The sequence below is a fragment of the Nerophis lumbriciformis genome, linkage group LG23 (genome assembly GCF_033978685.3).
Source record: "Nerophis lumbriciformis linkage group LG23, RoL_Nlum_v2.1, whole genome shotgun sequence".
In the NCBI taxonomy this organism is placed as follows: Eukaryota; Metazoa; Chordata; class Actinopteri; order Syngnathiformes; family Syngnathidae; genus Nerophis; species Nerophis lumbriciformis.
In genome coordinates this window covers 13,728,209-13,754,445 of record NC_084570.2, presented here as the reverse complement: position 1 = coordinate 13,754,445, position 26,237 = coordinate 13,728,209, and the positions used below count along the sequence as shown (strand labels likewise).

The 26,237-nt window shown below is 39.1% G+C and overlaps 1 pseudogene; it reads left to right on the top strand.

Annotated features, from left to right (window-relative positions):
• The window catches only part of LOC133622372 (lysine-specific demethylase 6A-like), an 81,726-nt pseudogene extending 66,100 nt beyond the window's left edge, over nt 1-15,626 (top strand).
• The last annotated feature ends 10,611 nt before the right edge of the window (nt 15,627-26,237 follow it).

Genomic DNA, 26,237 nt, shown 5'->3' with positions numbered 1-26,237 from the left:
CTGTTAACACTGCAATATATTCTTTGGCATACAAATTATAATAGGACCATTTCAAAACAGGTTAGCGCAGTGGTTCGCATACTTTTTTCACCAAGTACCACCTCAGAAAAAACTTGGCTCTCAAAGTACCAACATAATGACCAACATTAAAATACAGTAACGTAGTAGGCCTAAGTGTTTATCAAAAACAAGGCCGATGTTTTATTTAACAATATATTTCATATTTTTTGCCACTGTAACATTATACACAGTTTGAACAGTAATACTGTTTGAATGTAGGAAAATACAACACTGTACTTTAAACTGGCATCCCAAATGTCCGCTATTTACCTGAATTTCGCTATTTTCTAGCCAAAATGTAATTTCATTTTTTTTAGATTTCTTTATTAAACCGCTAACTCTGCCACTCTCCGGCTTACCGTGGTTAGCCGACTTCTTAGAGCTAATCACGCTAGCAGGTCGAGTGCAGCCGAGTGCAGCCTACACTTGCTGACCAGTTGGCTGCTTAGAGCCAAAGCTAGCTACGCTAGCCACGCAGTAGGCCTACTGCAGCCTGCGCTAAATGGCGTATCCACGCTGTCTAAAAGCAATTTGTTATTCTGTTCTAACAGGTGGACACACCCCTCTAGCAGCGACAACTTCTGTAAGAGAAGTGTGCAATTGTTACATGAAGACATACTCGCGTTTATGCCAGCGTTGGAGTGGTTAGGTTTTTGGAGCCTAAGCTAGCCTGCGCGTGAAGCGATGAAAACCAAAGAGTGAATGCTTTGAATGATTAAAGAGGAACATTATCACAATTTCAGAATGGTTAAAACCATTAAAAATCAGTTCCCAGTGGCTTATTATATTTTTCGAAGTTTTTTTCAAAATTTTACCCATCACGCAATATCCCTAAAAAAAAGCTTCAAAGTGCCTGATTTTAACCACCCGTCCATTTTCCTGTGACGTCACATAGTGAAGCCAACACAAACAAACATGGCGAAAAGAACAGCAAGCTATAGCGACATTAGCTCAGATTCAGACTCGGATTTCAGCGGCTTAAGCGATTCAACAGATTACGAATGTATTGAAACAGATGGCTGTAGTGTGGAGGCAGATAGCGAAAACGAAATTGAAGAAGAAACTGAAGCTATTGCGCAATATCGGTTTGAACCGTATGCAAGCGAAACCGACGAAAACGACACGACAGCCAGCGACACGAGAGAAAGCGAGGACGAATTCGGCGATCGCCTTCTAACCAACGATTGGTATGTGTTTGTTTGGCATTAAAGGAAACTAACAACTATGAACTAGGTTTACAGCATATGAATTACATTTGGCAACAACATGCACTTTGAGAGTGCAGACAGCCCAATTTTCATCAATTAATATATTCTGTAGACATACCCTCATCCGCGCTCTTTACCTGAAAGCTGATCTGTCCAGTTTTGGAGTTGATGTCAGCAGGCCAGGGAAGCTAGGGTCGATAGGGGGTTTAGCTCGCTCGTCTGCGGGAACAAACTGCCGCCATTTCTTGCCGTGCTACCGAGGTCCTTTTTCCCTGAATTGCTCACACACTCCGGCAGATTCAATGGGGGTCTGGCGGCAGATTTCTTTGACTTTATCGTTGGAAATGCATCTGCTTTGAGTGTCGCAGGATATCCACACATTCTTGCCATCTCTGTCGTAGCATATCTTTCCTCGGTAAAGTGTGCTGAACAAACGTCCAATTTCTTGCCACTTTCGCATCTTTGGGCCACTGGTGCAACTTGAATCCGTCCCTGTTCGTGTTGTTACACCCTCTGACAACACACCGACGAGGCATGATGTCTCCAAGGTACGGAAAACAGTCGAAAAAACGAAAAATAACAGAGCTGATTTGACTCGGTGTTTGAGAAAATGGCGGATTGCTTCCCGATGTGACGTCACCGCTCCGAGAGCGAATATTAGAAAGGCGTTTAATTCGCCAAAATTCACCCATTTAGAGTTCGGAAATCGGTTTAAAAAATATATGGTCTTTTTTCTGCAACATCAAGGTATATATTGACGCTTACATAGGTCTGGTGATAATGTTCCCCTTTTAAAAAACGTCGACTTTGGACCGCTTTATGGTATAGGTCAGTGGTTACCAACATTTTCGAGCCCAAGATCCCTGGTCTCAGCCAAAAACCAAAGCAAGATCTACGCCTTTTTGAACTGTTTTATATATTTCTTTTTTGTTGTTGTTTTTAAAATACAAAGCTTTTTGTTGTAATTATTAGCTGATGTCAACAGTTTGTTTTTTCTCATTGTGCCTCTTGCTGTGTACCCAATTTTGCCCAAGTTTTTTTTTGTAATGTGGTTATGGCCAATGACAGATGGCCGCTCTGCCGCACTTTGGGCACCCCAGCTGTAGAAGCTAACTGTTTATGGCCACTGTAGTCTTAGTACTGTAGTATATTTGTTCATCCGTAAGAAGACACAGATGGGACGCAAGTCACATGGTTGTCTTACATCAGAGGCGGAAGTAGTAAAATCAGTTGTTCACCTGGCGGGTTTCTCCTGAGTAATAAAGAGGGGATAGACGGGAAAATCCTTCTTTAGCGGTCGCCTTGTTTTAGCATATATTACTGCCTTTGCACATGTCAATGTTTAGTTTTGTATATATCAACTCAAAATCCGTACCGAGCAATGTTCACGGATTCTAGTATTTGGCTTGTTAGCTTCCCGTCACAGGCGAGCGATGATGGCTGTGGTTGAGGGAAGAGTTCTTGAATGCTAGAAAATGTCCGATTTGTTGCAACATTCAGCCTTAATGCATTGTTTTAGCACAATGATTTTTGTGCACAATATTTATTTTTTCTAATATTTTTGTGATCGACCGGTAGGGTCCCAAAGATCAACTGGTTGATCGTGACCAACGAGTTGGCGACCCCTGGTATAGGTTAACTAGTGAGGCGGTAAAGAGGATGAAAGTAGTCAGTAGATCGAGAAAAGCAGGAGATATCCTTGTAGAGTATTGTAGCGATGGGAATATTGTGTAGTGAACTGTATTTACCCAGTGTAGGCTGCAGAGGGCAGCGGCGGTCTTGCCGCAGTGTTAGACCTAGTCTGGGAGTGAAGAAGAAACGAGAAAGTGTTCTGTATTGTAGTTAATACTGGTATATTCTACAAAGCAGTATTTATTTGAGACAATACCGCCATACTGGTATCTTTTGATGTGCCTTTATTAAGGCCGTTTGCTCTTCTCTGAGCTTTACAGGCTCACCCTCGCCCTTTGAGTGTTTTATGGAGGCTTCTCTGAGGCATCAAACTTGAAATAAAAATGACGCGCAATACCGACTTCTCAACTCCCAAATAATACAATGCTTTGGTCAGCGACTGCAATCAGCTTTTGCTGAAGGACTGTAGCTTTATTTACACATATACCAATTTGCTTGAGAACAAATATCTCTCCTTGTAGCGACTTTATCTCTATTCTCAACTGTTTATGTTAACTGCTGTGAGCGACTTAGCAAGGCAGCTAGCGATAGCTCCTCTCTGCGTCAAATGTTAAACTACACCTCGGCTTGAAAGGGTCTCTCTCCATGGCCTGTGCGAACTAACCTACTGTAGTATAGCGACTGAAGAGTAGTTTTAAACTAAACAGCCCGCGGCTTTCACCGCAGCGAGCGAGTAGAAAGCTCCATCTATACCCGCGCACAAGCGTGAGGTAGTATGAACCCAACTTTAATGAACAAAATTAACGAAAAGCGCTTTGACATAGTAACGGCTAACTAATTACTCTAAGACTAAACAACACATTGCGTTACCACTTACAACAAAAATAATCTTACTCTAAACAGTGGTTATCTAACCATTAAACACTGAGGCAACCTTAAGCACTTTGCTCATATTTTTAAGATACCGGTATAAACCGTGTACCGGTATTCGGACTAAAAGTACAGCGAAATTAGTTTTGGTCAATATCGCGCAGCCCTATTGTCAAGTATATCTGGCTGCGGCTGTGCAGTCGCTCCTACAACTTTAGGTCTAAGTCGTGCCAAGTTTAAGTCGCTTCCACTTAAAGACGTACCGGGTCAGGTTTGATGACAACCGAAGTGAAGCTGGAGAGACAATATCCAACACGGAAATCAGAAATAAATGAATAAAAAAAATAATGCTAAAAATAAACAAGGGTTAGGTTTTGATTAGGGTTGTATATAATCAGCAATACATTCAACAACCTAAATAATAACAACCAATGGTGCGTTGCATCAGCCATCTTGGATCACATTAAAAATCAAGTGTCCACTCTCTCGTTGTCAGCGCCACTGTGGGCATGGCTTTAAAACGCGGTTCACTTTCGTTGTCGTAACTCCTGTGGGCTCAACTTGCAGTGGGTGCAGCTTAGACCTAAAGTTGTGGGCACGACTTAGAGTACCGTATTTTCCGCACTATAAGCCGCCCCGGGTTATTAGCCGCACCTTCAATGAATGGCATATTTCAAAACTTTGTTCACCTATAAGCCGCCCCGGGTTATAAGCCGCGCCTACGCTGCGCTAAAGGGAATGTCAAAAAAACAGTCAGATAGGTCAGTCAAACTTTAATAATATATTACAAACCAGCGTTCTAACAACTCTGTTCACCCCCAAAATGTAATGTGCAAATGTGCAATCACAAAAATAGTAACACTCAAATTAGTGCAGAGCAATAGCAACATCAATAACTCAACGTTGCTTGAACGTTAATGTCACACAACACACAAAATAAACATTTAAAGCTCACTTTCTGAAGTTATTCCTCATCTATAAATCCCTCGAATTCTTCTTCAGTATCTGAATGAACAAGTTGGGCGAATACGGCATCCAAAATGGCCGTCTCCGTCTCGTCGAAGTCATCAGAGTCAGTGTCGCTGTTGTTGTCCAGCAGTTCCGTGAATCCTGCCTTCTGGAAAGCTCGGACCACAGTTGAGACCGATATATCCGCCCAGGCATTTACAATCCACTGGCAGATGTTGGCGTATGTCGTCCGGCGCTGTCTCCCTGTCTTAGTGGCGCAGGTCATCTTGTTGCTTCCTCTACCTACGCACCATTTATGTTCAATTCTCTTGCTGCTGCTCTATTTCCGTGTTCTACTGCGTGACTTATTGCCTTGAGTTTGAATTCTGCGTTGTACGCGTGTCTCTTAATAGGAGCCATTTTGTGGTCTTTACAGATGTAAACACACAAATGAAATGAAACGTAATATCCACGCGCTTCTTCTTCTACGGGGGCGGGTGCTTACCTTGGCGGTTGCTTACCGTAGAAGAAGAAGCGCTTCCTCTTCTACGGGGAAAAAAGATGGCGGCTGGTTACCGTAGTTGCGAGACCTAAACTTTATGAAAATGAATCTTAATATTAATCAATATATAAAGCGCACCGGGTTATAAGCCGCACTGTCAGCTTTTGAGAAAATTTGTGGTTTTTAGGTGCGGCTAATAGTGCGGAAAATACGGTAGTTCTGCAGCCGCAACTACCGTATTTTTCGGACTATAAGTCGCAGTGTTTTTCACAGTTTGGCCGGGGGTGCGACTTATACTCAGGAGCGACTTATGTGTGAAATTATTAACACATTACCGTAAAATATCAAATAATATTATTTAGCTCATTCACGTAAGAGACTAGACGTATAAGATTTCATGGGATTTAGCGATTAGGAGTGACAGATTGTTTGGTAAACGTATATAGCATGTTCTATAAGTTATAGTTATTTGAATGACTCTTACCATAACATGTTAATTTAACATACCAGGCACGTTCTCAGTTGGTTATTTATGCCTCATATATCGTACACTTATTCAGCCTGTTGTTCACAATTCTTTATTTATTTTAAATTGCCTTTCAAATGTCTATTCTTGGTGTTGGGTTTTATCAAATAAATTTCCCTCAAAAATGTGACTTATACTCCAGTGCGCCTTATATATGTTTTTTCCTTCTTTATTATGCAATTTCAGCCAATGCGACTTATACTCCGGAGCGACTTATACTCCGAAATATACGGTATACCCTTCTCGTTCTCTAGGGCAGTAGTTCTCAACATTTTTTCAGTGATGTACCCCCTGTGAACATTTTTTTAATTCAAGTACCCCCTAATCAGAGCAAAGCATTTTTGGTTGAAAAAAAGAGATAAAGGAGTAAAATAGGGTACTATGTCATCAGTTTCTGATTTATTAAATTGTATAACAGTGCAAAATATTGCTCATTTGTAGTGGTCTTTCTTGAACTACCGTATTTAGAAAAAAAAGTTGGAAAAATAAACAAGTGATTCAATTATAAATAAAGATTTCTACACATAGAAGTAATCATCAAGTGCCCTCTTTGGGGATTGTAATAGAGATCCATCTGGATTCATGAACTTAATTCTAAACATTTCTTCACAAAAAAATAAATCTTTAACATCAATATTTATGGAACATGTCCACAAAAAATCTAGCTGTCAACACTGAATATTGCATTGTTGCATTTATTTGCACAGTTCTTTTTAACAGACATTTTAGTGAGGGTCAAACCATCATGTTATGGGGGAAACTCTGGGTTTATGGTAATGAATGGAATAGCCTACTTGATTTGATGTTCAGTTTATGAACTTACATTCATATTTTGTTGAAGTATTATTCAATAAATATATTTATAAAGGATTTTTGAATTGTTGCTATTTTTAGAATATTTAAAAAAAATCTCACGTACCCCTTGGCATACCTTCAAGTACCCCCAGGGGTATGCGTACCCCCATTTGAGAACCACTGCTCTAGGGTGTGTGTCTACACGATCGGCGCCAGAAGACACGATCAAAGTCTATGTCACCTCCTGAACTTGCAATTTTTTTGGAACGGAGCTTCTGCTACAGTATGTTCTGTGATTTTTGAATGTTTTAATAATATTTTGTATAAAAAAAATAGGTTGCCTCGGAGTAAAAGGGAACAAGAATATAAACATGAACAAGGGTAGATAAAAACTAAACAAAATCAGGGTGTATTATCACCACTTTTTCAACCACTTTCACTCTTCTGTCATTACAATGAATGATGCATGGGGGCGCAACTGACTCCCATTGCGTAATTTGTTGTTTAAAAAAAAAATTACATTTTAAAAAAGGCACACACTGTAAATTAAAGGGGAACTGCACTTTTTTGGGGAATTTTGCCTATCGTTCACAATCATGAAAGACATGGCGACGGATGTTTTTTTTAATTTTTTTTTTTTAAAGTAAAGTTAAAGTACCAATGATTGTCACACACACTAGGTGTGGTGAAATGTGTCCTCTACATTTGACCCACCCCCTTGTTCACGCCCTGGGAGGTGAGGGGAGCAGTGGGCAGCAGCGGTGCCGTGCCCGGGAATAATTTTTGGTGATTTAACCCCCAATTCCAACCCTTTAAATGCATTTTCGCTTGTAAATAAATGTAAATAAAAGTCTGCTTACACCGGAGCCAATGGGAGGTCCTCTATTTCGCCCACAAAACCCAATAAATAACTATCCAAAAAGCGCCAACATACACCACCATGGCCTCGCGACTCACTGGCAAGCAGCACTGCTAAGTAACACAAGTTGAGAGGGAAAAAAATGATTATAAAACCAAATGTCCCTGTCTAGGAATATTTTAACCTCAAATCTAATGAACAACTTGAGCTCATCAGCATGGACAGACGAATGAGCAAGTATGCAGCAACAAAAAAGACACCAAAAGCATTTTTCCAACTGGTGCAATTTTTGCTAACAGAAATTGAGTCCGTTTTATTTTTATGTTTGTTTACCCATTTAAGATAATGGAAGTTACTGACATTCAAGATACAATAGTAAAAAAAATACTACAGTAATGAAAAATAAATGTATTGTGTTTAAAAGGGTTTCTAGTATTGTTATCTTACATAATGATTGTTAGTGCTTAATTTGCCTTGTCAAATGCTTATAATTTTGTCTATACAGACAATTATATGTTTTTGACTATACATTATAAAATAATGATCTGCAGTAGCACAATGGCACTAAATGTGTTTTAAGTTGCATTAAAAAGCATTAAATTAGATTTGCCAATACCTGCAGAAACGCTGATAACATATTGAGTTAGGTTATCGATAAAATCAGTATATCGCCCAAGTCTATATTGAGTCATTTCTGGTTTTCGTACATGTCTGCTCACAATATAGTTTGTGTGTGAAATTGTTGTTCTCGCTCTAGACTTTGTTAAAAATCTACTTGCTCAGTTCCCATTTACAGCTGGTTACTCTCTGCTGTAACGCTGTTCCAGCTAGACTTCCTGTGAAAGTACTTAACAATCAAGCTAGCTTAGCGGTTAGCATGGTTTCTTTTCGCCTTGCTTGCTCGGTGTGTCGCATGCATTCTTAGTCCTCTAGTGATAATATTTATAACACAGTTGTACCTCAGGATACGAGTTTAATTGGTTCTGTGACACACCTTGTACCTTAAAAAAACTGGTACTGCAAGACGAATTGAAATCCATTTAATCTGCGCTTGGCCCCCCAAAACACCTTTTTAACATCCAATACACCTTTTAAAAAGAAGACCAGACTGTTGTTTGGAGAGAAAAAAATACGATAGCATGTACCACAAACAAATACAGCAGTTTTATGAATGTACTACTACTATTTGGGGGCTGGACTTCTACGAAATTTTCTTTGAGCTGCTTCTCCGTCAAACACACTATCAGCAGCTTCTCCATATTTTCATGTCTGCCGTTTACATATTATTTTGACATCCTTGGCTGGCGTTATATTGTACATTGTGCTTCAGTATGGTGCAGACTACCAGTGCTACACTACAACTGCTTCACAAAGTCAGCTGCTTATTTTTGATCATTTCTTTCTTTGTTTTAAAGAATATCCTCCACCTCTTCTCAGCACTGTCCTTCACACTCACTTTGTTCTCATGGTTGGAAAAAACAAAGTTATGTCGATCTCTCGCTATGAGCTAATTCTAGCGAGTGAGAACCCGGATGTTGTGGTCGGTTTTTACAGGGTTCACTGTAGCAATCGCTATGCCAAGTCGTGGTGAAGGCTCGTAACTCTACATTTTGTTCGCAACCTAAAACATAGCACTTAGTCGAGAGACAGCTCGTATCCCATGGTACCACTGTACTTGTAAGAAATTCGCCGCCATAGAGGCGGGGATTAGTAACTTGGATGGAGCAGGTGATGTCAATCTATTTTAAGTGACTGTGCAGAGTAGCAATGCCATCTACTGGATCTTTTTTTAACTACACCTCATTCCTCTCAGTTGATCATTATACTGTAATGTAAATGTACAGTAATCTATTTATTTATATCTGCACCTTATTGCTCTTTTATCCTGCACTACAACGAGCTAATGCAACGAAATTTCGTTCTTATCTGTACTGTAAAGTTCAAATTTGAATGACAATAAAAAGGAAGTCTAAGTCTAAATGTGAGCACGGGCATGTACAAATAAATGAATGTATGGAAAACCCTGAAAATTGATCCTTGGTTGCCCTGTTATTCAAACAGTGTTTAAAACGAGTTGTTTTTAAGTGAAGCCTATATTTGTCTGATGCAGGTGGAGGTGTTCAACCTGTTGTTTGTGCGACGCGAACTCCTGTCCAAGAAGCAGCATGTGGTTCACTGCCAGGACTGTGCCCGGAAAGGCAGTGCCACGCTGGATGACTTTGTGGTGTTGGAGCAGCACAGGATGGACGACCTCATGCAGGTCTATGACCAGTTCACATTAGTAAGTCTGCACATTGATCTCAAGATGGAATCCAGGCACTCATACTGTTGAAACAGGCCTGTGCTTTCATTCAGCCATTAAAAAAACAATGGCTGCCATTAAAGGCAGAGTATTGCCCAATTGGTCACTTGTAACAGCAATACGATGGAACCGCGATTTACAAACTAAATTTGTTCTTGAACGGGGTCCGTAAATCGAAAAGTTTGTATAGTGAAGCAGATTTTCCCATAAGAAACAACGTAAACATGAATAATGGGTTCCAGCCTTGACAAAAGTCCATATTTTAGTGAAGGTTTGTACACTTTGAACGCAATATAAAGTGCTACACCGGGGTGTCCAAACGTTTTGCCTCCCAGAGCCAAAGTGAAAATGTGCCATTGGTCCGCAAGCCAAACAGAGATTTTCACCATACACCACCACAAGTGAGGAATTTAGCCTCATACGAGTAATAATTAATTACCGTATAATGTATTAGAGATTGTCACAATTGTGTGCCTGGTTCAGTTAACATACAACTCTGCATCTTTTATGTACATTTGTAACCTCAAAACAGTCAAAAAAGGTCATTTTCTGCAGATTTCCACCATTTGTAGGTGTTATTCCGTGACGAGTTAGCCCTAGATATTTACTCATATTACTTTCAAACTTTACCCAGAGAAATTAGATATATGGATGCTACATTTTGAAGCGTTTAGGTTTTCACTATATGACCAACTTTACTTCTCCATCGAGCGTCAAAAAGTCACAACTTTACCGTAGAGCAGCGGTCTCCAATTCAAACGCAATTCATTAGCATGTACAAAAAAATTGTTAGATATTACGGTAAAAACAAAAAAACTGTCCGCTCAATCATCAGAATTTTATTGTAAAATGTACTGTTTTTTTACACCAAATTACTGTAAATTGAAAAATCGTACCACTGTTGTTTTGTGGTAAATTCTGGTGACTGAGCAGCCTTTTTTTTACTGTAAAATCTATGGCCATTTTCTTTTGCGGTGCATTACTCTACATTGAAAAAAGGTACCACTGTTTTTTTGCTGCAACATTCTGGCGACTGAGCAGCTACTTTTCTTACCGTAAAATTGTACGTTCTCAGTTTTTGTAGTGCGTTACGGTAAATGGAAAAATGGTGCCACTGATGATTTTACTGTAAATTTCTGGGGACTGAGCTGCCAGGTTTTCACAATAAAATCTACTGACCTTTTTTATAGCGTAGCCTTGCAGACATGCCATCAATGATTGTCCAGCTTGAAAGAGGTCAGTATAAATACGTATCAAATTTAGTAGCCACCCTTTGGCAGGCCAATCCAAATGACACGACAGGCCAAATTTAGCCCACTTTGGGCATCCCTGTGCTATACAGTACTGCATATCTAACAAACAAACATAACAAGGCGGTGATGGATCCACTTACTCTTTATTAACAAGCAAAAGAACAACAATCTGCTGTTCTGTGTTTGCGCTGCTCGGCCAACTCATGCACATAAACAGAAGTCCCTTTTGGTGCCCTCACAAACGATCAGAAATCCCCCAAAAATCTTAATTTTAACGACCATATTACTACATTAATAAACATTTAAAAAAGTAAAATCCACTTACATTAACATCGGCAGAGGAGCTAAAGAGAAAGCAGTAGACGGAGCGAGAAAGAGGTGGAGGGTGTGTCTTTTCCTTCGCTGTGAAATAATTTTGCATGGCATCTCTTTCCAGAAAAATCCGGTCTCATCACAATTAAAATTTGCTGTGGTACAAAGCCCGTTTCGTCGATTCTTACATTCTTGTGATCCCCATTAATGTACTCGTCACAAAGTTTTTTTGTTTTTTTAACTCCACAGCGATTCCCTCCTCCTTTCCACGCTGGTTTGTTGAGTTTTTGGGACTCATATTGAGTTGGTAAAATTAGAAAAAACTTGTCGAAAGGCGGGCAGCACAGTGGAAGAGGGGTTAGTGCGTCTGCCTCACAATACGAAGGTCCTAAGTAGTCCTGGGTTCAATCTCGGGCTCTGGATCTTTCTGTGTGGAGTTTGCATGTTCTCCCCGTGACTGCGTGGGTTCCCTCCGGGAATTCCGGCTTCCTCCCACCTCCAAAGACATGCACCTGGGGATAGGTTGATTGGCAACACTAAATTGGCCCTAGTGTGTGAATGTGAGTGTGAATGTTGTCTGTCTATCTGTGTTGGCCCTGCGATGAGGTGGTGACTTGTCCAGGGTGTACCCCGCCTTCCGCCCGATTGTAGCTGAGATAGGCTCCAGGGACCCCGAAGAGAATAAGCGGTAGAAAATGGATGGATGGATGGATTGTCGAAAGGCAAAAAAACACACGAAAAAGGCACTGAGGAGTATACTGCAATGTGCAGCAGGTGAAGGGGTACTCCTACCCAAAAATGCTGCGCCCCAGTTTTTGTCTGCAAGTGGAGCACAAAATGAATATATGAATGAAGCGTTTGTACACAAAGACATGGTTGTCACGCAGAGGCATATTTGGCTCGACTTAAAAGTTTGTAAATCGAGAAGTTCGCAAATAGAGGGGTTCGTAAATTGAGGATCCACTGGACTAGATAATACTCCAGAATAATTGGAATTCATACAAAAATACAACAAATATTAGGGATGCACCTTTTTTCAAGCCGATACCAATAACTTGTTTATACCTATTATTTTTTACACGGAGTGATGAGCTCAAACACTGTTCAAACATCGAGCATTTTAAGAAATTGTACAAATCTAATATTTTGGTTCGGTATAGTGATGTCTAGGTGTATTTTTAATGAGTATGAATGACTTATATGACTTACTTATGATGATATTTTGAGAATTGTAAGCACATAGTTCGGGGCAAATTGCGTTATGTGGATCCAGATGACTTTGATAAAATGTGGTTCAGAGGAAACTGGGTATTAGTTAAAGTAACTGTGTAAAAAAAGGAGGGGATTTATACTTCTACCCTTTTTAGATATGTTTAATTTAATTTAATTTAATTAATTAATTAATTCAATTTTCTTTTCTTTTTTGTGAAATAATAATATTGCCATTGAGCACAAGACTGTTCAATGAAGATATGTATGTGTATTATGTACTACATGTATGATGTGGAGCTGACTATGGCATACTCTATAAACAAAACAATAAATACAAATGTTTTTACATTTACATTTAGTTGTATTTAGTACACAGGTAATAAATACTCCAACAAAGGTGGATTTGACTAACTGTAGATTTGTCCTGACAAAAGCCAGTATCTTCAACGATGGTAAAGGGCGAGTCGTCCTGCGCCATCATTTTCTTAAAGGGGAACATTATCACCACACCTATGTAAGCGTCAATATATACCTTGATGTTGCAGAAAAAAGACCATATATTTTTTTAACCGATTTCCGAACTCTAAATGGGTGAATTTTGGCGAATTAAACGCCTTTCTAATATTCGCTCTCGGAGCGATGACGTCACAACGTGGCGTCACATCGGGAAGCAATCCGCCATTTTCTCAAACACCGAGTCAAATCAGCTTTGTTATTTTCCATTTTTTCGACTGTTTTCCGTACCTTGGAGACATCATGCCTCGTCGGTGTGTTGTCAGAGGGTGTAACAACACGAACAGGGACGGATTCAAGTTGCACCAGTGGCCCAAAGATGCGAAAGTGGCAAGAAATTGGACGTTTGTTCCGCACACTTTACCGATGAAAGCTATGCTACGACAGAGGTGGCAAGAATGTGTGGATATCCTGCGACACTCAAAGCAGATTCATTTCCAACGATAAAGTCAAAGAAATCTGCCGCCAGACCCCCATTGAATCTGCCGGAGTGTGTGAGCAATTCAGGGACAAAGGACCTCGGTAGCACGGCAAGAAATGGCGGCAGTTTGTTCCCACAGACGAGCGAGCTAACATCAACTCCAACGCTGACATCAACTCCAAAACTGGACAGATCAGCTTTCAGGAAAAGAGCGCGTATGTCTACAGAATATATTAATTGATGAAAATTGGGCTGTCTGCACTCTCAAAGTGCATGTTGTTGCCAAATGTATTTCATATGCTGTAAACCTAGTTCATAGTTGTTAGTTTCCTTTAATGCCAAACAAACACATACCAATCGTTGGTTGGAAGGCGATCGCCGAATTCGTCCTCGCTTTCTCCCGTGTCGCTGGCTGTCGTGTCGTTTTCGTCGGTTTCGCTTGCATACGGTTCAAACCGATATGGCTCAATAGCTTCAGTTTCTTCTTCAATTTCATTTTCGCTACCTGCCTCCACACTCCACAATACATGCGTAATCTGTTGATTCGCTTAAGCCGCTGAAATCCGAGTCTGAATCCGAGCTGATGTCGCTATAGCTTGCTGTTCTTTCCGCCATGTTTGTTTGTGTTGGCTTCACTATGTGACGTCACAGGAAAATGCAAACGGTTTGCATTTATCTTCATATTCTTTCAAGACACCGTTGTAGCGATGCTGGTGTTACAGGGCGCTAAAAAGGTTTGATGTGTCTGTGCATGATCTCCCTCCTTCTCGGAATGTTTGCAGAACATTTAGCGCAAATAACACGCTGAAATTCTTCCTTTATAACAGTGACGAGGGCCCACGTAGGGCTGCACGTAGCAGAAGATTAGTTCATTTGTTTTCCCTAACCCGCCTACAACACAGTACAAGTATTCTCGCCTTATTGACATTTTTTTTATGTTATCAAATGTATCTGTGCAATCTACTAATTCCTCATATGGGTTCAGTATTTGTCGTGCACACAACTTCTGTATCTTGTTGGTTTAGTTTTGCTATCTTGAGCCAGTCTAATCCTTTCGCATCACCTCTCCACAGGTCCCTCCTCTTCACTCATCTTCATCTTGACATTAGGAGACCCATTTCTTCTGCAGTGGAATCGCGAAGCCAATTTAAAAAAAACATAAAAAACTGAAGAAAACGCATCCATGTACACGGACCCCTTTCTGATATTCAGGAAAGCCAAGGCCGTCTCTCCACCACCTTCGCCACCGCCCCCTCCCCCGCATGGCAGGTCTCCATAGCGACGGCTGGAGGCTGAGGCGGCTGCGTCTGTCTATGCAACCTGTTTGGCGCACAGGCCCCCACCGGACGGGGGTAGCACCGAGCTCGCTCATAGGACTGTTCCTCCCTCTCTAGTGACAATGGTTCAGCCCATTTCAATGGAGGACTTAATCAAAAATGTGTGGGAGCAGGAGGACGAGGGAGAAGTGTCTCTTTTAATGTGTGATAAAATGTTTTGTAGATATTAACTGTTCAAAACTGGCTACACCACCTGTAAAAGACTACTGACTTGACCACCTCCCTGCCCCTTTTCTCGCCTTCTCCCCTGCTTACTGGCATTGATTTTTTTTCTTAACTCATTGTCACAATTGTTTTAATTTTTTTGGGTATGTCCTCCTAAGGAGCACTAGCCTACCTTGCTTTCTGTCTACTTTAGAAACGTCATTTTGACGCTCGACAAAATCTCCACAAAAAAGTGTAATGTGAAGAGTAAAGGTGATTTTGTTTTTATTCTTCACAGCTTTTATGTTTTTCTCTGTCTTGTTTCTCCCCAAAAACGATTTTATTTCTTAGGTTTAAAAAAGAGAAAGGAAAAAAAAACTCTAGTAAAAATGTACTAGCCAAGTCACAAAGAAAATGGGTTGCACATAGACTTATGAAATAAAGTTTAATTTGTGATTATGTTTCATTGTGTTTCTAATCTTGATGTAAATTTACACTATTTATAAATACATATTTATTGCTTGAAAATGTTTGTTGATGGAATGCTGTTATTTTTTCCAGAGTACCTGCCATTAAATTTGAAGGGGTTTTGTCATTTTAACATGACCCCTCTTACATTTTCTATATATAAATAAAATTGCTTAGCAAGCATTGTACAGAAACGGACATTTAAAATTGTTTTATTGTTTGAAGAATGTTTTATGAGTCAATAAACACAAAGTTGTCAAATTACCTGCAATAGTCTCTGCTTCCTGCAACATCCATCCATGTATATTATACAGTAGTGCCTTTACTTGAAAATATAAGACAACTCTAAGATGGATTGAAAGGTGAGTGTATGTGTTGGTCATTTTATTTTTATTTCATGAATTGGATTGAACATTTTAAATCTGATAGTTTTAATTGTATTTTGAAATTTTTTAAATGAAATTAAATGGTTGTTATTTTTCTATTTGAAAGAGCAATAATTAATTAATTGATTTTTATTTCATATTTAAAAACTTGGAAAAAACGTTTAAATCGCCGGTCAGCAGAAACTGACCAAAAACAACCTTCTCAAAACAAATGTATTTTTAATTTTTAGCAACTGGAAGTTGATATTTAAAGACAAGACCACGGTTTGGTATGTTGGAATAACTGCGCAGTGTTCTATACTGCATATATATATCAAAACATATTAAAGTATTTCTGATTATATGACACCACTGAACTGTTTTTTTCCAACAATCCGCTCCGCGGTCTTGTCTTATTTTTGCAACTTCCGGTCCCGGTGTGCGGCTATATCAAACGAAACACAGAATGAAAACCAAATGTTTTTATAGATCGAAGTATTGCTAATTGACATTAAAAAGAAGAACACTTTGTTTTACAATTTTATTTTTTCATATTACAAAATGAAATTCAAATAAACCCATCGACGTTTTGATTTACAATTCCCATTCATGAAAAGAAAATGCATATAATTTCATTCGTTCATGTGTTTTTCCATTCAAAATCACAACAAAAAATAAGAAATTATGATTTTATTTTCAATATGTTTGCGAATACATACCCGGAAGTAGTTTGGGTTTGCAGGTAAACAAACGGAAGAAGATCAAAGACGACCCGGGGAACTACAAAATATGTACAATGGCAAGTTTGGGGACTTTTGCGGACATAATTACACTTTTTTTTTTTTACATAATTACAGGTTGTAAAAGTGGTCCAACTCACGCTGCAATACCGACCATAGGCTGACCATATTCTGAAATCCCAAAAAGAGGACACATATATGCGTGCCAAGGCGCGCAGCACGCCAAGGCCGGGACTAGGTGAAAATTTGCCAATGATACTCGAACTTGCTTTATAAATAATATATTTATTTAAATAAAGCATTTTTTTCTCCTCTGTTGACAGCAGTGTTGGCGCTAGGAATTTTCAAAATGGGGTCCCAGGGACCCCAACAAGTCATAAAAATGGGGTCCCACAGTAAATTTTTGGGGTACCAGTTTTTTGTAAGCGTTTTGAAAAAAAAAGATAAACGTATGCATTATCCTGTTGTATCTCACATTCTATATTGTGTTTTGGAAAAAGGTTGTCATAAACGTTACTTAATTCATTAAAAAGAAAATAAGAAAACTAATTTGTATGCATATGTAGATGTATTCAGTTATAAACATTCATTCACTTTTTTCTTTCCTTCATGGATCTAAACTTTACCGCTGCTTGTAGTTTTTTCTATGTTTTTATTTAATGAGGCCACGGGGAAGACCCAGGACACGTTGGGAAGACTATGTCTCCCGGCTGGCCTGGGAACGCCTCGGGATCCCCCGGGAAGAGCTGGACGAAGTGGCTGGGGAGAGGAAAGTCTGGGCTTCCCTGCTTAGGCTGCTGCCCCCGCGACCCGACCTCGGATAAGCGGAAGAAGATGGATGGATGGATGGAAGTTGTAGGTGTATTTATTTCAGTATAAAAGTGTAAAAAGTGTTTTGCTTCAGTCATGAAATGATGATAATGGTGTGCCAGGGCATACATACATTTTATATTTAACGCTTAAATCACTGGAGTCTACATCAACTTCAGATCTATTCCTCATTTCAAAATGTTTTAGTTTTTTTTTAATGTTGTTTTTTTGTTTGTTTGTTTTCCGCCCTTTTTTGTCAAACAAAACTATGTTTTTAATGGCAAACGCAAAATATGCAAAAACTTCACCAAAAATATTTTTCAAAGTGGAATAATTGATGTGGAGTAACCGGAACCTTGGATAGGTCAATAATTCATAATAACATTGATTTGGATTCAATATTATGTTTTGAGCAATGACAGTTTGAAAGAAAAAAAAACAGCTTTGTTTTATTAGTCAACATTGCAACTTTTTCTAAATTACATTTCACCTTTAAGCTTTTTTATTTCACTTTTGTTATGTTTTTGTTTATTTTAATAGTATTTTTAGAATGTGCCGTGGGCTTTTAAAACATTAGCTGTGAGCTGCAAATTGCCTCCAGGGCGCACTTTTGACACCCATGCTATAGATAATAAAAAATTAAATCTGATAAATCTATGGATAAAAGCAGAGCCTGGCGACGCATGCGCGTTTATCATAACTCTCTCGCTCTCTCTGTCTCCGCCCCTCCCTCACGAATGTTGCTGTGCGCACACCTTCGCAATTTGTTTGGTTTTTAACCCCTTCTTAACCCTGGACGTACATTGAAAATACACACAGCGGCAACCCTAACTCAAAATGCCGGACATTTGAGGCATTTAAGAAACTCCGCCCGGACAGGCCCGCAAAAGAGGACATGTCCGGGGAAAAGAGGACGTATGGTCAGTCTAGCCATAACTGTATTTGTCAAACCAATCTGTGTACAAACTACTTCCAGGTGAACGCAGCTATTAGTCAGATTATATATATTGAGTGGGTAACGTTTGTTATCTGTTCAGTCCATTTTAATTTTACTACACTGCAAAGAGTCAGTGTTCAAAAACAAGAAAAAAAAAATACAAAAATGAGGGGTATTTTACTTGAATTAAGCAAAATTATCTGCCAATAGAACAAGAAAATTCAGCTTGTCAAGACTTTCCAAAACAAGTAAAATTAGCTAACCTCAATGAACCCAAAAAATACCTTAAAATAAGTATATTCTCACTAATAACTAGTGCACTTTTCTTGGTAGAAAAAAACAAAAAAACCTTTTTGCTTAATATGTTGAAAAATATTCTTAAATTAAGAAAATACTAGTGCCATTATCTTGACATAATGATATGTGCTCGGCATCATGATTTTTTTTTTTTCATGCTTGAATTAAGAAATCATTACTTTAAAAAAGTTTTATACTTGTGAATGTTGATGACACAGCTTTGCAACAGTTTATATTCTAGTTTCAAGCATGTTTTACTTAATATAGGTCATAAAATCTCAGCTACAAGCTGTAATATCGTACTGAGATCATTTAGGACCAAAACCCTTAAAACAAGTAAAACACTTTAACATAAAATCTGCTTAGTGAGAAGAACTATCTTATCAGACAGAAAATAAGCAAATATCACCCTTATTTGAGATATTTAATCTTACTTAGATTTCAGTTTTTGCAGTGTAGCTACATTGAACTATGGAGAAATTTGTTTTTAGTCTTTGTTTAAAAAATGTAAAGTGAAAAGGTGACATTGTTTCACTTGTGTTGGTTTCAAATGGAAAAGCACACCCTATACACCAGGGGTCGGCAACCCGCGGCTCCGGAGCCGCATGCGGCTCTTTGATCACTCTGATGCGGCTCAGCAGCTAACTTGCTGAACCCCCCAATTTTCCCGTGAGACTTCCGGATTTCAGTGCCTCTCGCAGAAAACTCCCGGGATTAATATTCACCGATTTTCGCCCTTATAGCTATAATAAGGGCGTGCCATGATGGTACAACATTTGGAGTCCTCTACAATCTGTATTAACAGCGTGCCAGCCCAACACTTGTTTCACAATATACATCTGCTGCTTGCACACGTACGGGACAGCAAGGCATACTTGCTCAACAGCCACACAGGTTACACTGACGGTAACCATATAAAACAACTTTAACACTCTTACTAATAATGCGCCACACTTTGATCCAAAACCAAACAAGAATGAGAAACACATTTCGGGAGAACATCTGCACCTTAACACAAAATAAAAACAACAGAACAAACACCCAGAATCCCATGCAGCCCTGACTCTTCCGGGCTACATTATACACCCCTGCTACCACCAAACCCCGCCCCCACCCCAACCCTGCTCCCTCACACATCAACCCCCCCCTCCCCCCCCTCTCTCTGTGCGTCGGTTGAGGTGGGCGGGGTTTGGTAGCGGGGGTGTATAATGTATCCCGGAAAAGTTAGGGCTGCAAGGGATTCTGGGTATTTGTCCTGTTGTGTTTATGTTGTGTTACGGTGCAGATGTTCTCCCGAAATGTGTTTGTCATTCTTGTTTGGTGTGGGTTCACAGTGTGGCGCATTATTAGTAAGAGTGTTAAAAAAATTTTTTATACCGCCACCGTCAGTGTAACCTGTGTGGTTGTTGACCAAGTATGCATTGCTGTCACCTACTGAGCAAGCGGAAGCCTCATACAACGTGTGGCTGATCAGGCACGCTGATTGCAGTGGGTGCAATACGCTGTACCATCACGGCACGCATGACGCTGACAAGCGCCATTCATTTCAAACCTGCGTGCCGCACCAGCTTTCAAATTCCTTATAAAAGGTGTGGGCGGCTCGTCAGAGACCCCTGGTTTATACATAACACAAAGTAAAAAAAAAAGACTTTGTATGCAGTGCTATATCATTTTAAATTTCAAAAAAATTTGCGGCTCCCATTGTTGTCTATAATTTGTGAAACTGGTCAAAATGGCTCTTTGACTGGTAAAGGTTGCCGACCCCTGCTATACACGGATTCAAAACCTACACTGACCTTAAAACAACACCAAAATAACAACACAAATGTCTTCTGTGCTTTCTTGGAGTGCATCCTGAAACCCAGCAGACAATGTAGCTGTAGACTGACACAAACACGGTCCTACACTGTATGCCAGGTCCACGCTGGACTCATCGTTTACACGCACTGAATGAGGACAAGCCTTTTGAGCAGATCCTGAGGAACATGGTGGGCCGGCGGAGACCCAGTAGCCAGATGTAGCTGCTGCCAGCCCTACAGGATCTACACTGACTACTGAGCAAGCGCCGGGCCTCCAGTGATAGAACCCCGCCACTACTCTGCAGTCCAAGGAGGAGAATCATGGCCTGCTGGAGCGCCGTTCCATCGAAGAACCGCATGGACGCAAACTTGTGTGAGTAAACCCTCCTGTTTGTGGTCGCTTCAAACGGTGCACAGGTGAACTTCTGCTTGATGCTTTGCAGGAATCCTAAAAAACAAATAAAGACTTTTAGAGATGGTGGACACATTCTGGCTGAAATGGTGTCAAGAAGACAAAGGGGGTAGGTAGCCCTTTAAATGCTCTCCTCCTATATGTTCCACCTATATCCTTTTATAGGATCTGGCAGAGGTCCAGCAGAGAGGTATGTGAACTCTGCTTGGCCCAGACGCCCCCTAACCCCCCGTCAAATCCTGACCAGCTAACAATGTTTCCTTGTGTCACCCGTGAGAGACAGCAAACCAGTAGAGATCCCTGACCTCCTTACCCCTTTATATCCTTCCTTCCTTCCTGCCATCTCAGCGCCGCCTGCTCCGTTGTTTCCGCCAAGACGAGACGCGTACAGGTGTCCCTGACTGCTCATTCTAATCCTGCAGTTTGCACAACTATGTAGGGACACACACACACACACACACACTGACAAAAATATCTGACCCGTTGACTCTTCCATTCATACTCTCCCAGCCGGGTTGCAAATGTTTGCCCCCCCGATTGGCTATACCTCTCAGCCAATGGGAGCACGTCCTGCCGCCCATTCATAAAACGCTGCGTCATGTTGTGGCAACACACATCCTTCTAAGAACATCCTTCACGGTCTACAGTACATTCATGCAAATGAGCACCAAATGATGAATTTGCATTGTTATTGGTGAATTGTGTTTTAGCGGTAATTATCTTATTTGCAATTTCCAATTTTAAGACCGTTCCGTGAAAATAAAATGTATTAATAAAGCATACTTGCCAACCCTCCCGGATTTTCCGGGAGACTCCCAAAATTCAGCGCCTCTCCCGAAAACCTCCCGGGACAAATTTTCTCCCGAAAATCAGGCGGACCTGGAGGCCACGCCCCCTCCAGCTCCATGCGGACCTGGAGGGTCCGCATGGAGCAATGTTGTTGTAATATATTGAGTTGGAGGCAATAACCAGGCGAGGTGGTGAAGTAATGTACGTCTCTTTACTGTAGACTTCAGAACAGACTCACACACTTGACGTCAGGTGCGCAACACCACGTAAATCGTTGGCCAACCAAAAAGTAACCCCAGTACGCTATAGCCAACATTCACCAGGAGATGGCAACAGACAAACATAGATCACTCTATTACATTCCTCCCCTTTTATAAATGTAGAAGTTACTCAAAAGAAATAAACAACCCAACCAAAAAATGCAGCAGCTCAAAAGCCACATTCTTTTTTTTTTAGTACTGAACTCTTAACCCTTTATTTGTAAACAATAACATGCTTATTATACAAACAGTATTTGTACATCTTTAACACAGATTTTTATACTGTCTTCAGAGATTCAGTTTTTTTGGTGGTACTCGAAACCTTTCTGGGTACCTGCGGATCACTGGTGGGGTTTTTGTTGTGGGTGATCTGGGTTCTGATGATGGCAACTCAGCAGCCCTTGAATCTGGTTCAATGATGAGACTAGTTTGTGTCTGACTCACTGATGGTCCTGATGATGGAACTGAAACAGCACTGTCCAGTTGTACTGATGGCACATTTTCTGCAACTGGTGGTGACTAGATAACTGGCAGTCTCTCCATGTTTTCTCGCCATGGTAACATGTGATCCACATGCACTGTGCGCTGTCTCTGTCCCTCTTGATAGATAGATAGATTGATATATATATATATATATATAAGTATTTCTTATATATATATATATATATATATATATACATATATATATATATATATATATATATATATATATATATATATATATATATAAGAAAATACTTCACTTTCAGTGAATTCTAGCTATATATATATATATATATATTTATTTTATTATATATATATATATATATATTTATTTTATTATATATATATATATATATATATATATATATATTTATATATATATATATATATATATATATATATATATATATATATATATATATATATATATATATATATATATATATACATATGTATGTGTGTGTGGGAAAAATCACAAGACTACTTCATCTCTACAAGCCTTCATCTCCTGATGATTGAGGGAACCCCTCATGAAACAGGCTTGTAGAGATGAAGTAGTCTTGTGATTTTCCCCACACATACATATATTGCGCTCTACCACGGTATCGAGCACTATTTTTTTGGATAATCTTATTAAGACATATATATATATATATGTGTATATATATATATATATATATATATATATATATATATATACATATATATATATACATATATATGAAATACTTGACTCGGTGAATTCTAGCTGTAAATATACTCCTCCCCTCTTAGCCACGCCCCCAACCACGCCCCCGCCCCACCCCGACCACGCCCCCTACCCGCCACCCCCCACCTCCCGAAATCGGAGGTCTCAAGTATGTAATAAAGAGAACGGGTCTCCCGATACAACTTTTTCCACTTTTGATATGATGCCAATATCGCAGCCTTCAGCATTGTTCCAATATCAGCACAAATCATACATATTTCCTTTTGTAGGGTGGAATGTTAGAAACAAGTTTTATCAAGGGAAATTAGTCAAACAGAGAACAATGGTAATTAAACTTATGCTGTCTTTAAGTCCAAGCGGAGTGGTAATAGTTTTTCCCGGTGTCACCTAGCCCACGAGCCTTTAAGTTGAATGATGCGGACATGTTTGTTACTGGATACTTTTTTAATAGGCTTCTGCCTATAATATTTTGATACTTGTTTATATAAGTTAAAGTTAAAAGTTAAAGTTCCAATGATTGTCACACACACACTAGGTGAGATTGTCATCTGCATTTGACCCATCCCCATGTACACCCCCTGGGAGGTGAGGGGAGCAGTGAGCAGCAGCGTGCACTGCGCTCGGGAATCATTTGGTGATTTAACCCCCCCGATTCCAACCCTTGATGCTGAGTGCCAATGAGGAGGCAATGGGTCCCATTTTTTGTAGTCTTTGGTATGACTCGGCCGGGGTTTGAACTCACGACCCCCCCAGCCTCGGGGCGGACACTCTAACCACAAGGCCACTGAGCTGGTGTTGCATATTGACAAATGTTGTGCTTTAGATCCATTGATCAATTAAGGACACTTCTTTCATATGTCTAGCGTGTGTGCTATTGTGTGCTTAGCTGTTGTGTAGCTGCCTGCACCTAGTAGCCTGTAGCCTACCATGCTCACCTTTTTTGTAAATGACTTGACTAAAATACAAGAAAAGATCAACCTTGTGCGGTTATTGGAGGACATTTAGATGTTATCTGCTTTGCATCTTTGCACAAATATTGAATCATTACTTGATTTTACATGCTAGCTATCCGATATAATTATATACTTTTTTTGTTGTTGCTGATATCGAACTGACATCTGACATCAGTATCGCTTTGGGACACCCCCAGTAAAGAGATGCATTATTATATATTACACTCAGTGACAATGTGGATCTTTTGTTCAAATAGCTTAGCATACAAAGCGGCAGTTTGGTTTTGCTACACCCCACTTTTTTTGCAAATTTAATTTTTTCCAGGTTTTGTCTGCCATCTCTGTTATCGTGCGGCCAAAAATTGATAGATAGACACTTTATTCATCTCCAAGAGAAATTTACATTGAAAAAAATAAAATAAAAGGTACTAAAAATGGCATAATACGCTTAAAAATATACCTACGATAGGCAGAGACTGTGAACAACAAAAAGCCCTAAACAAAGGTAAATAAGTGAGAAAAAAAGAAAACAAAACGACAACAAACAAATTTATACTTTCAATTTAGGGTTTAGCGTAACAAATTAGTCGTCTTGGAATCGAGTGCCCAAATTATGTGCGGATCGATACTGAAATATTGATACCACAAATACCAGATTTTTATGCTCTAATATTGATTCTCAAATCAAAAATATCGATACTTTTGATACTTAAGTTCAGGGGTGTTCAAACTTTTTCCACTAAGGGGCCATATCGATATTAGTGTCAGTTTTGTATTATGGGTGCTAAGGTGACTTAAGTATATTACTAATATTAGTTAGAACATTTCAGCTTTTTCTCAGTACATATCAATGTTTTTGCTCTTTTTCTTACATTTTTACTATTGTTTTTTCCCCATGTAAGAATAGAATAAAATAATGAAAATACGATTGTGTAACTGCATAAACTAGTGTGTCAAAAATTCTGCCTGTACTAAAATATTAATGTTCAGTTACACATTTAACAGGGTGTATTATAGTTATTTTAGTTTTTCAAATTAATTAATAATTTTGTATTATTTTATTTTTGAATTAACCAACTAACTAAACTTTGTTTATATTTTAAGCATATTTTATTTTTAATTTGGAGAGCTTCTAACATTCAAGTTAGTCTTTTTTTTAAATTAACTAACTTAAACTTTGTTTATATTTTAATTATATTATTAGCATATTGTTAGTATATTTTGAAAGTTTCTATTATTTTAGATCAGGGGTGGGTCTCAACTTTTTCTACCCAGGGCCACATTGCAGGCCATTTTGATATTTATATATTTATTTATTTTGTTTTAAATGCTAAAAAACAGATATATATATTTAAAGACACAACTTTGTGTTATAGGTGACTAAGTATATTATCATTATTAATTATTAGTTTAAAAATACAGAACTTTTCAAATTTTAGCAGACACATTAGGTATATTTGCACAAAGTATCGGATTGGTATCGCCGATGCCAGCATGAATTTGACTTGTTATTGGATCGGAAATAAAATCAATGGTATCCAACCCACGCTTCATATGGAATTTTACCGCAAACAGATTCCTACCCTCCTTTTGGTGCGTCACTGATAAAAATATAATGACAACTTTCCGGGTATTATCAAAGTTCCGTGTGGCGCGTTGTGTTAGTGCTGCGATTGTTAGCAGGAGTACTGAGTTTCACACTTGGCTGGACAGCTGTCAGGAAAATATGTGTAACAGTTTTTGTTTTGCACAGAAAAAAAAATAAAAAAAATTTAATGATCATTGGAACAATTTATTTCCCGTGAATTTGTTTTATTAAAAAATTAGCATCAAATTGAATTCAGTTTCAACTAAAGTATAAAAATGGTTTTACTTTAATAAAAAATTTTTGAAAATGTTTTTAATTGGGCGTGTTGAATAAAATTTGGCTAAAGGCCCCAATTAAGCTAGGGGCGCCCCTTATAGCAATATTAACCTCTAAAGGCCTTAGTGGCCACATGCGTGGACGGCACCTTTTAGCTCTTATTTCCAAAATTGTGTACACTACTGAATTGGGGTCTTATGCTGACATATGGACACTTATACTGTCATCTGGTGGTGTCAGAAGAGTATAATATACAATGGAATTTGGAAAAAAATTGTCAAAATAAAAATTTGCATGTCACTACACATGAAGTACACGTTTGTGTACTTATGGACTAAGTACATCATATTAAAATATGATTTTTTTGTTTTTATTCTAATCAGGGTCCAATAAGCCCATATAGCAAAGAGAAAAAAAAAAAAAATGTAAACAAACAGCTTGGGCCTTAAAGCGGTCC